The following is a 14,951-nucleotide window of genomic DNA, read 5'->3' on the forward strand; positions in this document are numbered from 1 at the left end:
CGAGGTGACCCGTATACGAGTTCCGTGGGGAGAACCGCCTCTGCTCCATAGACTAGAGCGAAAGGTGTCTGGCCAGTGGCTCGATTTGGCGTCGTCCTGATCGACCAAAGAACCACCGGCAGCTCCTCAATCCAGTTCTTTCCGCACTTGCGCAGCCTGTCAAAAGTCCTGGTCTTGAGCCCGCGCAGCACTTCAGGATTCGCCCTCTTCGCTTGACCGTTACTTCTCGGATGAGCAAGAGAAGCGAAGCAGACCTTGGCGCCAAGATCTTGGACGTACTGCATGAAGGTGCGGCTCGTGAATTGCATGCCGTTGTCGGTGATGATCCTGTTAGGGATCCCGAAGCGGCAAACAATCGACCTGAAGAACTTGACTGCTGATTGTGCTGTCACCTTCCTCACTACTTCAACTTCTGGCCACTTTGTGAACTTGTCGATCGCAACGTACAAGTACTCAAAGCCCCTGACAGCTCGGGGAAAGGGGCCGAGGATGTCGAGCCCCCAGACCGAAAATGGCCAGGATAAAGGGATCGTCTAGAGAGCTTGAGCTGGCTGGTGTATCTGCTTGGAATGTAACTGGCACACTTCACACTTGGTTACTTGTGCAGTTGCATCCTGGAGGGCCGTCGGCCAATAGAAACCTTGCCGGAACGCTTTGCCGGCAAGTGCTCTTGCGCCAATGTGGTGACCACATATGCCTCCATGTATCTCTGCCAACAGCTTTTGTCCGTCTTCCCGGTGAATACACTTCAATTTCACGTCGTTGAGTCTTCTTCTGTACAGTGTGTTGTCAACAAACTGGTACATACTTGACTGCCGGGCTACTCTTTCCGCTTCTTCTTGCTCTTCGGGAAGTTCTCCTGTCTGAAGGAAACGGACAATCTGCTGTGCCCATGCTGGAGCTTGCGGCTCGACAACAAGGACTAAAGGCACAACTACTGCTGCGGGAACATCCGCTTCTACGGCGAGAACCTGCGGCTCAGCCGGAGCTTGATGTTCCCCGGCAAGCTTGCCGGAGCAAAACTTGTCGGGAGCGTCTGCTTCAACAGAACAAACCCTAGGGCTTGCCGGAGCAGACTGCTCCTCAGCACCCTTGGTGTTGATCTTGAGGACCTTCTTGGTGGCGGCTTCGGGGAGCTCTGCCGGAAAATAGTCACCAGAAATCAACTTCCTCTTCTTGCTCTGTACAGTTGATGGCGTTACAGATGGTTGAGTCAGTTTGAGCACAAAGATCCCTGGTTCCACAGGTAACTTAAGTGCGGCGCACTTCAACAGGCCATCGGCAATGTCGTTCTGAGCTCTTGGAACGTGTTCCATTTGTAGGCCGTCAAAGTGCTCTTCTAACTTTCTCACTTCATCAACGTAAGCTTCCATCAACGGACTCTGATAGTTCTTGTTCACTTGGCGGACGACAAGCTGTGAGTCACCCCTGACAATGAGCTTCTTGATCCCAAGGTCTGCTACGATCCTGAGACTGGCAAGCAAAACCTTCATACTCCGCGGTATTGTTCGTTGCTTGCTCCCTGGGAAAGTGCATCTGGACTACGTACTTGAGGTGCTCTCCGGTGGGTGCAACAAGTAGCACGCCCGCACCGGTGCCTTGCAGCGAGAAGGCACCATCAAAGTACATCAGCCACTCTTTGCTTGCTTCGTTGACGGGGATGCTCGTTTCTGGAATTTCTTCATCTTGTGTTGGCGTCCATTCTGCTATGAACTCCGCCAACGCTCTGCTTTGGATAGTTGAAGTGCTCTCAAACTTGAGGCCAAAGCTTGACAGTTCCAGTGCCCACTTGACAATCCTGCCTGTTGCTTCTGGATTTTACAGTATCCTCTTCAGCGGAAAACGAGTGACGACTGTGATTTCATGTGCTTGGAAGTAATGGCGCAGCTTTCTCGAGGCCACGAGAAGGCCGAAAAGAAATTTCTGCACACCATAGTACCTTGACCTAGCCCCCTGCAGAAGGGAACTGACAAAGTAAACTGGGCGCTGCACCATTCTTTTCTGCATCTTCTCACGCGCCTGCGCAGATCCATCTTTGTCGGGACCAAAGCTTGCCGGTGAATTCCCCTGCTTGTCGCTGGATGCATCTGCCGTGGTCGCTGGCTCATCATCCGCCTCCCTCTCTGCTACTAACGCGGCACTAACCACTTGATTGGTTGCCGCTATATATAGCAGCAACTTCTCTTGTGGCTTAGGTGTGACAAGTGTTGGAGTGGACGACAGGTATCTCTTTAAGTCCTGCAGTGCAGCCTCCGCTTCTGGAGTCCATTTCATTGGACCTGCCCTTTTCAATATTTTGAGAAATGGCAGGGCGCGCTCAGCAGACCTAGAGATAAACCTGCTGAGAGCAGCTACGCAACCGGCAAGTCTTCGTACATCCTTGACGCGCTTTGGTGCTTCAATCTGCTCAATGGCCTTGATTTTGTCGGGATTGGCTTCAATTCCCCGCTGAGACACGAAGAACCCGAGAAGTTTGCCGGAGGGGACTCCAAACACACACTTCTCGGGGTTGAGCTTGAGGTTGATCTTGCGCAGATTTGCAAAGGTTTCGTCTAAATCTTGAATCAGAGTCGCCTTGTCCTTGTTCTTGACCACTATGTCATCCATGTAGGCTTCCACATTTCTGTGTATTTGCGGCTCAAAAGCGTCATGGACTACCCTTGCAAATGTTGAACCAGCATTCTTTAAACCGAAAGGCATCCGTACGAAACAGTATGTGCCACATGGGGTGATGAATGCGGTCTTCTCCTGATCCTCTTCTGCCATGAAGATCTGATGGTATCCTGAGTATGCATCAAGAAATGAAAGCAAGTCACACCCGGCCGTGGAGTCAACAATCTGGTCGATGCGCGGCAAGGGAAATGGGTCTTTGGGACAAGCTTTATTGACATCGGTAAAGTCGATACAAAGCCTCCATTTCCCGTTTGCCTTGCGCACGACTACAGGGTTGGCCAACCACGTAGGATGGAGCACTCCTCTGACAAGGCCTGCTGCTTCCAATTTCTTGATTTCTTCTGCGATGAATTCTTGGCGCTCCACTGCCTGCTTCCTGACTTTCTGCTTGACAGGCCGCGCATGAGCACAGATGGCAAGATGGTGCTCGATTACTTTCCTGGGAACACCGGGGATGTCAGACGGTTGCCACGCAAATACATCGATGTTCGCCCGCAGGAAAGCAATGAGCCCGCTTTCCTATTTAGGGTCGAGAGTGGCACTGATGGTAAAGGTACCACCAGTGCCATCCTCCTTGGCGGACACCTTCTTGGTCTATGGTGGAGCTGCCATTGTCTTCTTACACTTGCCGGTGGAGCTCGATGGTGCGTTCTCGACGGTAGCGCAGTACTCCGAAGAGGTGCGCTTGCCGGAGTGGGCATCAGAACTCTTGCCGGACTTGGTCTTCTTCTTCACCCCGGGAGCTTCAACGGCAAGTAAATTGCGATCCGTTGCGGCTGCTGCTTCCCGGTAGATCTTGTCGGTGCAGATAAGAGCATCCTTCTTGTCGCCAGGGATAGAGATGACACTTATCGGGCCTGGCATCTTCAGCATGTTGTATGCATAGTGAGAGGCTGCCATGAATTTGGCGAGTGCTGGACGGCCGAGTATCCCATTGTAAGGCAATGGAAAGTCAGCAACGTCAAAAGTGACCCTCTCAGTCCTGAAGTTCAACTCGCTGCCAAATGTCACCGGCAACGTGGTCTTTCCCTTCGGCTTGCTCCTTCCCGGATTGATTCCTTGGAATGTGCCAGTCTCTTCGAGTTCGCCATCAGGGATCTGGAGTTTCTGGAGTACCGCGGAGGAGATCAGGTTCAAGCCGGCCCCGCCGTCAACTAGCATCTTAGTGACTTTGAGGTTGTGGATAGTTGGTGAAACCAACATCGGCAAGCACCGACCGCAGTTATGCGATAAGGGTGGTCCTCAATATCAAAGATGATAGGTGTGCTGGACCATTTCAGAGGCTTGCGTGACTCGACGGGTGGTTCTACCGCATTGACTTCCCGCACCCACTGCTTGAGCTGGCGGTGTGAAGTATGAAGAGAAGCACCACCGTCAACGCACAGGACCTCTGTGGCTTTCTGGAACTCCTGCTCATCGGTCTCGTCATCATCCATATCTTCATCGTCGTCGTCATCTTCATCCTTGTCGCGGCCGTGGGGAGGTCTGTCTCCTTGCCGCTACTTGGCCTTGCCGCGGCGTCCTCCTCGGCCGGGGCATTTCTTGCCGGCTCCTCCAGCACCTTCTTGGGCCTTCTCCTTGTCGTGTCGCTCGTATTCAGCCTTTTGCTGCTCGACAAGCTGCTTGACCTTCTTGCAGCTCTGGAGGTCATGGCCCTTGGTGCGATGGATCTTGCAGTACTGCTTGTTGGTGTCGTCCTGCTTGTCGGCGACCGCTACAGCCTGGTAGTTGGTGCCTGCGGCAATCTCCTCGCCGGAGCTACCAGCTTTGGCTTTCTTGGCGCCACCTCCGTTGCCGGACTGCTCAACGACTAGCACATCTTTGCCTTTCTTCTTCCTGTTGTTCCGCCGCCGGTTTTTCTTTGCCGGGGCAGCCTCCTCACTATCAGATCCTCCTGCTTCCGTATTCTCTCCGGGGAGTTTCCTCCCTTCCTCAGCACGTGCGCACTTGTCGGCCAGGGCATATAGCTCACTGACGTCTCTGATCTTGCACATCGCCATCTCCTCCCGCATCCTGCGGTTTCGCACGTTCTGTTGGAACGCGCTGATTACCGCGGCAGGGTGGACATCTGGGATGTTGTGCTGTACGCGGCTGAATCTCTGAATGTACTTGCGCAGGGGCTCTCCTTACTTCTGGGGAGCAGATGAAGGTCGCTCTCTTGGCCATGAGGCTTGTGGCCGCCTGTAAAGGCGCCGACAAACTGATGGCATAGGTCTGCCCAGGAGGATATGGAGTTGTCCGGCAAGTGCATGAGCCAGGATCTGACATTGGGCTTGAGCACCAGCGGGAAGTAGTTGGCCAGGATCTTGTCGTCCCGCCCCCCCGGCAGCTTGCACCGCGATGGTGTAGATGCTGAGGAACTCTGACGGATGCGACTTGCCATCGTACTTCTCTGGTACGTCTGGCTTGAAATTCTTCGTGCTGGGCCACTGGACTTGCCGCAGCTCACTAGTGAACGCAGGGCAACCCACCGTGTACGGCAAGTCGCCTGGTTCCCCTGGTGCATGCATGTCGACAGAGGGCCCAGCGCGCTGGTCCGATTGATGCCGCGCTTCTCTTCGGCTCTCGATGCGAGTTCGAGCGTCTTCTTGCTGTCGTTCGTGAGGAACTTGGCGCTGATCGCGACGAGCTTGTGGATCTGATGATGCGGTGGAGTCGCTGTCGAGGTGGATCCGGCGTGTCGGCGATCTTGGCCTTCAGGGTGGAGAGTGCATGGTGGTTGCACCCCCACCGCTTTCGTCGCCATCAGCTCGTGCCTGGCAGTCCTACCGCGACAGCGATGTACTCGGCTGCCGCGGAGTGTCGCCGTTGGCGAAGCCGATGAGACTCTGAATGGTGGCCCTCCATTCATCGATCTTGTCTGCCGTTGGAGGGTAATCCAGGAGCAGTTGAGCTCGCGCCAAAGCTTCTGCTGGAGTGGTGGGCGGCAGTGGCGAACGGCGCGAGGAGCGGGATATGCTCGGACTTCTAACTATGTTAGAAGGAGCAGTATCCTGTCCAGGAGACCGTGTCTCGCTCGTGCCAGCATGTTGGCGTGCATGCTGGTCTTGAGCACCCCGAGACCCACCAGCTCGATCTTGGTCCAACAAACGTATGGCACTGCGAATACCATGCCGCTGTCGGTCATGCGCCTCCTGAGATGGGCACGGTGCATGTACGGACGCCGAGGTCTGCGCAACCTTGTCCTTGGACCTGGCAGCACCGTGGGGTCCCTCGTTGATGCCCATTCTTCCGCCAGCGTCTACCCCTTCACCCGTTTGCTCCGGTGGTGGTGGGATCGACGTGGACGGAACAGCTGCCGCCGAAGCCTTCTTCTTCGGTGGCATGTCGATGAAGAAGATGAAGATCTAGCTCGTGTGAACGTCGGATCAGGTTCACACAACCTCGACGCCCCCCTACCTGGCGCGCCAAAGATGTCGGGGAAACCGATCCACGAATACCTATGGGACCGACGGACCGAGCCCCTTTCGGATCGGCGGGGGCGGAGATCGCACGAAGAGCGGATCGAGGCGAAGCACACGAGCAGTTTACCCAGCTTCGGAGCTCTCCGGAGAGATAACACTCATACTGCTGCATGTCTGAGTGTATTGAGTTCTTGCTTGGGAGCGCTGAGTGCTACAGTACACACTAGCTGCTAACGAGACCGAGCGTGAGTATTTTTCTGCCTTCGAACCCCCTTTCTACGTTGCGCATGGGCTTCCTTTTATATGCTCAAGGGGTCACCGACAGGTGGCAACGTAGACAAGGGTAAAAATGGAAAAGGAATTGTGGTTGGTACAACTACCTGTACAGTGTATCCTACCTAACCCTGACGGCAGGGGACAAAGGCATTAAATGCCTGTCTGCGTCGCCCAAACAGTGCAGAAAGGGACCGTCAGGGATGCCACCGCTTGCCACGATGGCTATCTTGTCAGCGCCGCTTGCCACCGCGCACCGCTGGCTGCACGGCCTCTCGCCACGCGCGCCTGGAGAGGCCCCAAGGCGACACATTGGTGGATGTGCTAGAGCGTGGGTACAGAGTGGTCGCTTGCCGCGGCAAGCGCCTTGCCGCGGTCGTTGTCTTGTCGCGTCCGGAAGCTCGTCGCTCACCGGGCCTTGCCGGGACGCGTGGCGCGTTGCAGCAAGTTCCTTGAGATGCCTTGGTTGGCCTTCCCGGCAAGCTCCTCTTGCCGGGGCCTTGTCTCCTTGGCTTGAATACTTTGTTCTTGAATGGCTCCAAGGGAACCACGGAGGACCTTGGCGGTCACCCGGCAAGCCTTGCCGCGGGGTGCTGCGACTGCCCGTGCACAAGTTCGGGATACTAGGGTACCCCTACTCTAGTACACCGACAAGTGGGTACTTCCTCCTCCGCTGTTCTCTTGATTCATTCGATCAAGTTTTTATGTTTGATCGATTATCAAGATTGGGATAGCAATTTTTAAGGTCCCCCCGAGTTTGAAATGATATTTACCTTGGAGGTACATGGTTTGCAATTTTTTTATACTGTCATTAGTTAATAATGCTAGTTAGCTTCAGACTTTTGTATTTGGTTTAATGCTGATGCACAGCCAGTATACCAATGCTGAAACTTGTTACCTTTACATTTTGTATTGTTAATTCTTATAGAAACCTTTCAGTGCTAGAGTTTATTGAAATATGTTTAGTAAAACCATTGTATTGTACCCTGTAATAAACTAACTACTCTATTGTTGCACTAGCCACTGGATTAGTGTATATTTGTAGTATTCGAATGGTGTTGCATTAGCATATGGACATAAATAAAGTGTGGCAAGCTTTCCCAGATATGTGCTCAAGAAAACTACTACCTGTTTTTCTAAATACTAGACGTTTGGGTACTTTAAATTGAACCATGAAAACGTCTTATATTAAGGAACAGAGGGTGTAGAGTTCACTCAAATTATCCCGGTAAAGCTAGTCACACCTTTGTTAAAATTAATGTTCATTATGTTATCGAAGGAGGTTTGTATGTTTGTCTCTAATGCATGTCGACTACATACCTGACATCATGATGTAATGTTAAGTCATTTCCTTTTGTACAGTGTCACTGAATTGTCAAGGCTGCGATGGCATTTTATTTTAGTAGAACTGCACAAAATTTGCTTAAAAGAAGAGGAAAGGTCAGGAATGGCTCAGTTTTTCAAAAAAAACTATGTATGCCTTCCTGACATCAGTCACTGTTGCTTTATTTGCTCCTTCAAACAGGTGGTTAGAAACAATCTTGCTACCTTTTCCCATTAAGAAATTGGAATGCTTATATTTGTGAGTCTATGCTTCAACTAGTGCCACTTTTATAGTAATCACACTTTCAATATCTATGCAAACAGGGATGCTCGATTTTAGTGGAACTGCACAAAAAGTCCAACTTGTTCAACATTAGGAGCATGTTTTTTTCCAAACATTTATATCCAATTGGTGGCACTATGAGCTGTTCATTACGAAGGTACATGGTTTGCTACTATCTTGCTACTCTTTTTGTACTGTCATTAGATAGTAATACTAGTGGTTTGCATGTGAATTTATTGGCAGGGTGGACCTACATTGGAGGTGCAGGACAGGATTCAATGATTGGATGCTCAATTTCGGTTGTATCGATTTCACCTCTTCCATCACTGCGAACATGGATATCCTTGGTCTGATGAAGAATAGGCGCTATATTTCTGCTCTGAACCAGCAAATCAATTCAGTATGAAATTGTCCAGGGCAAAACATAACTGTATCAGATTGTCCAGTGCAGAACATGACAGATGCTAAGCGGAAGAGACATGTTTAAACCGAAAATACATGGTGTGGTATATGTATACTAGCTGCTTGATATTTGTGCAGACAGAGATGTCTGCCCGTTGCTATTTGGCAAACAAACAAAGTGTCCGCAATTTTGGTTGAACTGCACAAGAGAATAGTATAGTCACTTCATGCAGTGCCATCTGAAAATAGACACAGAAAGATTGGATAGTCACTTCATGGACTGCAGAAAAGTAGTACTGTACTATTTATTGCCCAACACTAGGTGCTTCATTGCTTTGGTCTGATTATACAATGGGCATCATTTTTCCTAAGATAAAGTTGGTATTCTGAAAATAGTCTCGCGGTGTGATCGAGAGAAGACCAAATCATATTGCATTGGATGTTCCTCCATCATGTGTGGTTCATTCTCATGGTTCCAGCTGTTGGTGAAACCACTTACGTTTGCAAGAGGAATTGTAGACTTCACAAAAAAAATTGTCTTTCAGTCTGTACTGAATGTTGGCCAAGAGAAGCATCCATGTTAGTAGGAAGAACAGATGTTTTTTCTAGATCTTTGCTTTTGGAGCTACATATTTGTATATGATCTGTGAATCATTGAGATGCATTAACATGTTGATATTATGTATGGGAATCGTACTAGTTAGTTTTAGTTACGATGCAAGATCCGAAGTGGCTGATCTTTGCTTTTGGAGCTACATATTTGTATATGATCTGTGAATCATTGAGATGCATTAACAATTACTTATTTCTGTTCGCTCAGTGTTTAGAAGTTACTGATCGATCACTAGCTAGCCTACAAATGCGCTTCTGGCAATTTTATTTGCGACGCAAGATGCGAAGTGGCAGTTTTTTGAATAAAAATGCCTACCTCTGAAGAAACTGACAAGCTACACTATCGATCCTACACGGATAAATAGCGGATCACGCACGTACCACCTCCTTCCCGGTTTGCAGGGCTCAATTCAAGAAACGACCTACTAGATCCTACACGAATAAATAGCGGATCACGCACATACTAGTACCTCCTTTCCGGTTTGCATGGCTTAATTCAAACCTCTCACCAACCGGGTTTATTAGTCCCGTGAGCAAAGCAGCAAGACCAAGGCATGGAAATAATTAACAGCATGTAGAAGTTTAAGCCTAATTAATTCCAGCGATTTAAGTGGCTGCATGCGTGCCCTCGGCTGCGACTCGTTGCATGCTGCTCCATGTACTGGCTGCGAGCGATTCTGAGTGCCTGAATGCAGCCGGCCATAATTAAGGCAGCTAACTAATGCGAAAAAAGATGCGCTTTAATTGTTGCGGGCTTTTTAAATCCGTGGAATCATTATTGACAAGGATGGAGATGATTCGAGTGCACTCATTTGACCGCCATGACGGCGTGCGACCCACATGGGATGGGACGACACAATCATAATTTCAGTTTCTCTAGTTTTCCACGGAAAGCTGGCGCGCTAAGCCATTATGCATTGAATTCCGATGACCGTCGCGCTACCTTCCGCCTATAAGTACTGTTTCCCGGCCTTCTCCGGTGGCACCGTGACCCTACTCGTCATATCCTCATAAGCCCCCACTGGCCCGACTTTGCTCGCCACGGTCGCCATGCCCCTGCCTGTCCGTGGTAGGCGACGCTGGAGGCGGTCACCGCCGAAACTAGTGTTCGGTTTTTCACCGGAAGGCAGACGGAGGGAGGAGGCATTCTATCTATCTTTAGATGGAAATGCGGAGATCGAGGAGTTGTTGGAGCGCGACCGCCTGGCGGAGGAGCAGGAGTTATTGGAGCATGACCGCCTGGCGGAGGAGCAGCATATCACCGATTTGCACCACCAGCGGGACATGGAGCAGCAGTGCACCGACGCTCTGAGTCGCGAGAAGAGCGCCCACAACTGGGCCGACTATGTGGAGGCCGACGCCCGGCAAATAGCCCTGGAGGCTGTTGGGCACGCACACGTTCACGATGCCGATTTTTACTACCAGCTCCTCAAGTGGGTTTCCCGATTGGAAGCCGAAGCTTCGGTGGACCATGCCGGCATGGAAATGGCCAACGCGCATGAGCAACGTGCCCTATCGCACCTCTTGCAAGTCCAAGGTGAGGCGCAGGACGCCGGTGCCGGTGTTTTGCGTGTACCACAAATGGCGGCCTGCATCGTCTAATTAGCTAAGAGTAAGTTAGTACTTGTACGCTACTAGAGTATTAGTGGGAGTAGATAGTTAACTTAGCTATGATGGTTGTCAACGTGGAAGTTCAGTACTCTATATGTGGATCAGACCTGTTACTTTGCTCTGAATGTTGGAACTTTCCGTTCGAACGTATGGAATGGGCTGTTATTTTTTTAAATGGGTTGTATTTGTCCTCCACGAGTTTAGAGGCTGACTTGTGGGCCTACCAAGTTGACACGTACACAATCAGGAGATGATTGTATGTGGAGAGGATGACAGCAGGGACCCACCAAGGTCATGGCAGTACGCAAGCAAGTGCCTCCTTATTTTAAGCCAATAAAAAAAGGCTCCTCCTAGTGAATTTTTGACATCTGGGTCCCATGCCATTGTCAACGTAATCAATAAACGAGAGAATTGCACAACGAGCGGCTGACACCAAGGACCCAGCAGCTCGCCCAGTTTTTTTTTGTTTTGGGTTAATTTGATAAATGCCACTCCAAATCTGGTGTATCCGAGAAATGCCACTGCAATTTCCAAACTTTGAAAAATGCCATTTCATGCCATTTCTAGTCGCATTTTTCGAAGTCTGGAGTGGCGTTTTTCAAAGTTTGCAAACTGCAGTGGCCTTTTTCAAAGTTTGCAAAAATTGCAGTGGAATTTTTCAAAGTTTGGAAATTGCAGTGGCATTTTTATGAATCGTCATAATTGGAGTGGCATTTATCTAATTTGTTTTTGAGATAGAAGCAGGGTGTCAACTGGGCTGTGCGGGACATTCTGGCCTGTCTAGACAACCTTTTCTTTTATGTTTACCACAGACCAGCCCAGTAGTTTGTTTTCTTTCTGAAAATGGCTAGCCCAATTTTTTTGTGATTTGTCAAGTAAGTCGCTTCATCAGGCCTGTTGGGCTGCAAATCTTTCAAGACGAGGAGAGCTTCATTCAGCTGGCCGAGAAAATGGCCTATCAGTAATGATTAATGGGCTGTACATTTTTAAAACACATCAAACCGGCAATTAGTTTGAAATATCTTTTTTTTCATTTCAAGATTTTAAATTGCATTGATTTTTATGCGTGGACAATTTATTGGATTTTATATTCATATACATTTATTTTTAAAATCTGTCTGAATGTGACTCGAAATTTCAGGATTAAAAACAGTTCAGACCGCACCGACATATGCAAAATTTCCTATAATTTTTTAACCGTGGCCACAATATGGGCTGTAATGCTAACAAAAAGAATTTGGGCTCCAAAAAAACCCGTAAGAATTAGCAAATGGGCTGTAAATTATTGGAAATAATGGCAGATGGCCTGTATGCTGTTTTCCACAGATTTGAGGCTTTTCACAGATGGCTTGTATACTGTTGGATGTCCATCCAACGGCCTTTGTGCTTCTTCAATCTCTGCTCTTCCTGCTCCAGCCGCTCAAACAAGCACCGGCAGGACTGCCTACTCCCTCCTCCCCGCGGCCGGCTGCGCTGCCGCGCAGGCCTCACCGCCCCACCGTACTCCCATCGCTGGCCTAGCCATCCCTCTACTCACCCACAGTCCCACACCTGTTGTTATTCTCCGGCGACGGCAGACGAACCAGTAAACCCTCGTATAGTCATACTCCCCTCCGCATGGGAAACAACTGCCAAGTCTTCCCTGCCTCCGTGTCGTACCCTTCCTAGGCCTCGCCATCGTCCACCGCCCTGGTGCTCACGCTGTGGCGTGGTCAACGTGGTCAACAACCGACATGCATCTGAAGTGGACTGTATGTGGAGAGGCTGACAGTTGGGTCCACGGCCGCACGCAAGGAAATGCCTCCTTATTACACGCAAGATAATGATTCCTCCACCTGACATCTGAGACCCACCGAGAGGGCCTCTGTATTTCGTGAAAAAACGTTACCGCCACTGACAACTCGGACCCACCAGCTATATCTTCGCACGCAAGGAAGTGCCTCCTTATTATGCATAAAAAAATGAATACTCCCCCTGCTAGCTGGGACCCAGTATAGTGGGCCTACTAAGTTGACGGGGATGAAGGGCTTTGTCAACTTAGTCAATATGCATGATTCTAGCTCGACTGACCGTACGATGTGCATCCAACGGCCGTAGTGCTTCTTCAACCTCTGGTCTTCTTGCTCCAGCCGCCCAAAGCAGCTACATCTTTGCACGCAAGGAAGTGCGTCCGGGCAAAAAAAAACAATTCGCCCCCCTGACTGCTGGGACCCACCAGCTACATCTTCCCACGCAAGGAAGTGCATCCGGGCAAAAAAAATGATTCACCCCTAACTGCTGGGACCCAGCAGCTGCATCTTCGCACGCAAGGAAGTGCGTACGGGCAAAAAAATGATTCACCCCCTGACTACTTGGACCCACCAGCTACATCTTCGCACGCAAGGAAGTGTGTCCGGGGAAAAAATGATTCGCCCCTCTGACTGGTGGGACCCACCAGCTACATTTTCGCACGCAAGGCAGTGCCTGACAGTCGGGACCCACCTGGTCAAAGCATACGTAGCGTTGTTGTTCTGGTCGCGAACGTGTACATACATAATAATGGTCGATGTAGAGGCGCGCAAGTGTCGTAGTAGAGGCGTGCACGTAGCATGTACACGTACGTACAGCGGCCAGGGTGCAAGAAAGAAAATATGGCCACGTATGTGTATATACGGGAGGGGTCTCGAACGCCTACTCGCGCATACGTATGGCCAGGGATCGTGTACATGGCTGGGTCGGAACGGAGAAACAGCATCGTCGTCGTGTACATGGGGAGCCAACCGGCTGGGTCGGAACGGAATGCATCGTCGTGTTCATCGGGAGGGCTTGGACGGAACAGGCGATGGAAATGATGCTTGGCGTACCGCAGAACGGAGGAAACGGCCTTGTGTTCGACCGGCCACGTTCGAAACGGGATCCTGTTCATCGGGAGGGGTCTGGCGTGCCACAAAACGGAGGAGACGGACCTCCTACGGTCGAAACGGGGGTCCTGTTGATCGGGAGGGGTGCGGCGTACCGCAAAACAGACGAAACGGACTTGTGTTGGAGCGCTACGGTCGAAACAGGGGTCCTGTTCATCGGGAGGGGTGTTGCGTACCACAAAACGGGACTCCACGGGATACTGTTCATCTCCACCATCGATCTCCTCCAGCCTCCACCTGCGACTGTTCATCCACGGGCTCCTGTTCATCCAGCCTCCACCGCGCGCTACTCCATCGGCTACTGTTCAACCACCCCTCTCCACGGGCTCCTGTTCAACCACCCCTCCACGGGCTACTGTTCATCCACCCCTCCACCGTCTACTGTTCATCCAGCCCTCCACGGGGTCGTCCTGTTCATCCAGCCCTCTATGGGGTCCTGTTCATCCAGCCCCAACCGGCTCGATCGATCGGGGTCCTGTTCATCCAGAAGAAACACTCACTGGTCATCCACCCCCCTCCGCTACTCTCACTGTTCATCCAGAGGGGCAGCATCGATCGGCTTCAGTTAGCAGCAGTAGCGAAGGAATCGCTCGATCGGGTTCAGTTAACAGCCATCGATCGATCGCTCGGGTTCAGTAACGCGTAGCCTGCAGTGCAATCTCTCGGGTTCAGTTAGAGCCCAATGCCTCGCTCGGGTTTAGTTAGAGCTAACGCCTCACACACACACGCGTACATCTACGAGAGAAAGGCGCATCGCTCGGCCCCCAACCACTCACCATAACCGGGAACTCCCCGAAATTTTCCTCGCCCTCGCTGCTACCATGGTTTTTTCCGTCATGGACGGCCGAAAGAATGTCATGCAGATGCGTCTCCGGCCCGCCCAAGACAAAAAGCCCAATTTCTGTCATGATTTTTTGTCATGGAAGTAGGAGCCCACCACATCTATGATGATACCGGGTTTTGTCACAATTATTGTCATAGAAGTGTCATATGTATGATGGAAAAAATTTACGTTCGGCCCAAAATGTCATGGATGTGTCTTTTTTTTGTAGGGTGTGGCCCATGCGAACGCCACCAAAGGAGATCAGGGTCGACGACGGGACCCGAGGCCGGGTTCCTCACCAAGCGGCGCCCCCCTCTAGGTAGCACCTCCCAGTGCCAGCCCGACGGAGCCCAGTCCCGGACATGGGTCAGCCGGACGTCGGCGCGAACGGGTCGACGGTGAGGATGCGGGCCGGGAATCGTCGAGAACAAATACTATATGCCCGCAAAAATTAACATTTTTTAAATGATTGGATTGTGATAACTAAAATTCTATATGCAAATTCTAACAATTTGACATTAATCTAATAAATATAACTAAAACTAATTCTAAAATTTCTAACATTTCTATATATATAACTAACATTTCTATAATATTTCTAATATTTCTATAACTAAAAAACAGAAAAATTGCTAACGTTTCTATAA

Source organism: Triticum aestivum, chromosome 3B, assembly GCF_018294505.1.
Source record: "Triticum aestivum cultivar Chinese Spring chromosome 3B, IWGSC CS RefSeq v2.1, whole genome shotgun sequence".
Taxonomy (NCBI): Eukaryota; Viridiplantae; Streptophyta; class Magnoliopsida; order Poales; family Poaceae; genus Triticum; species Triticum aestivum.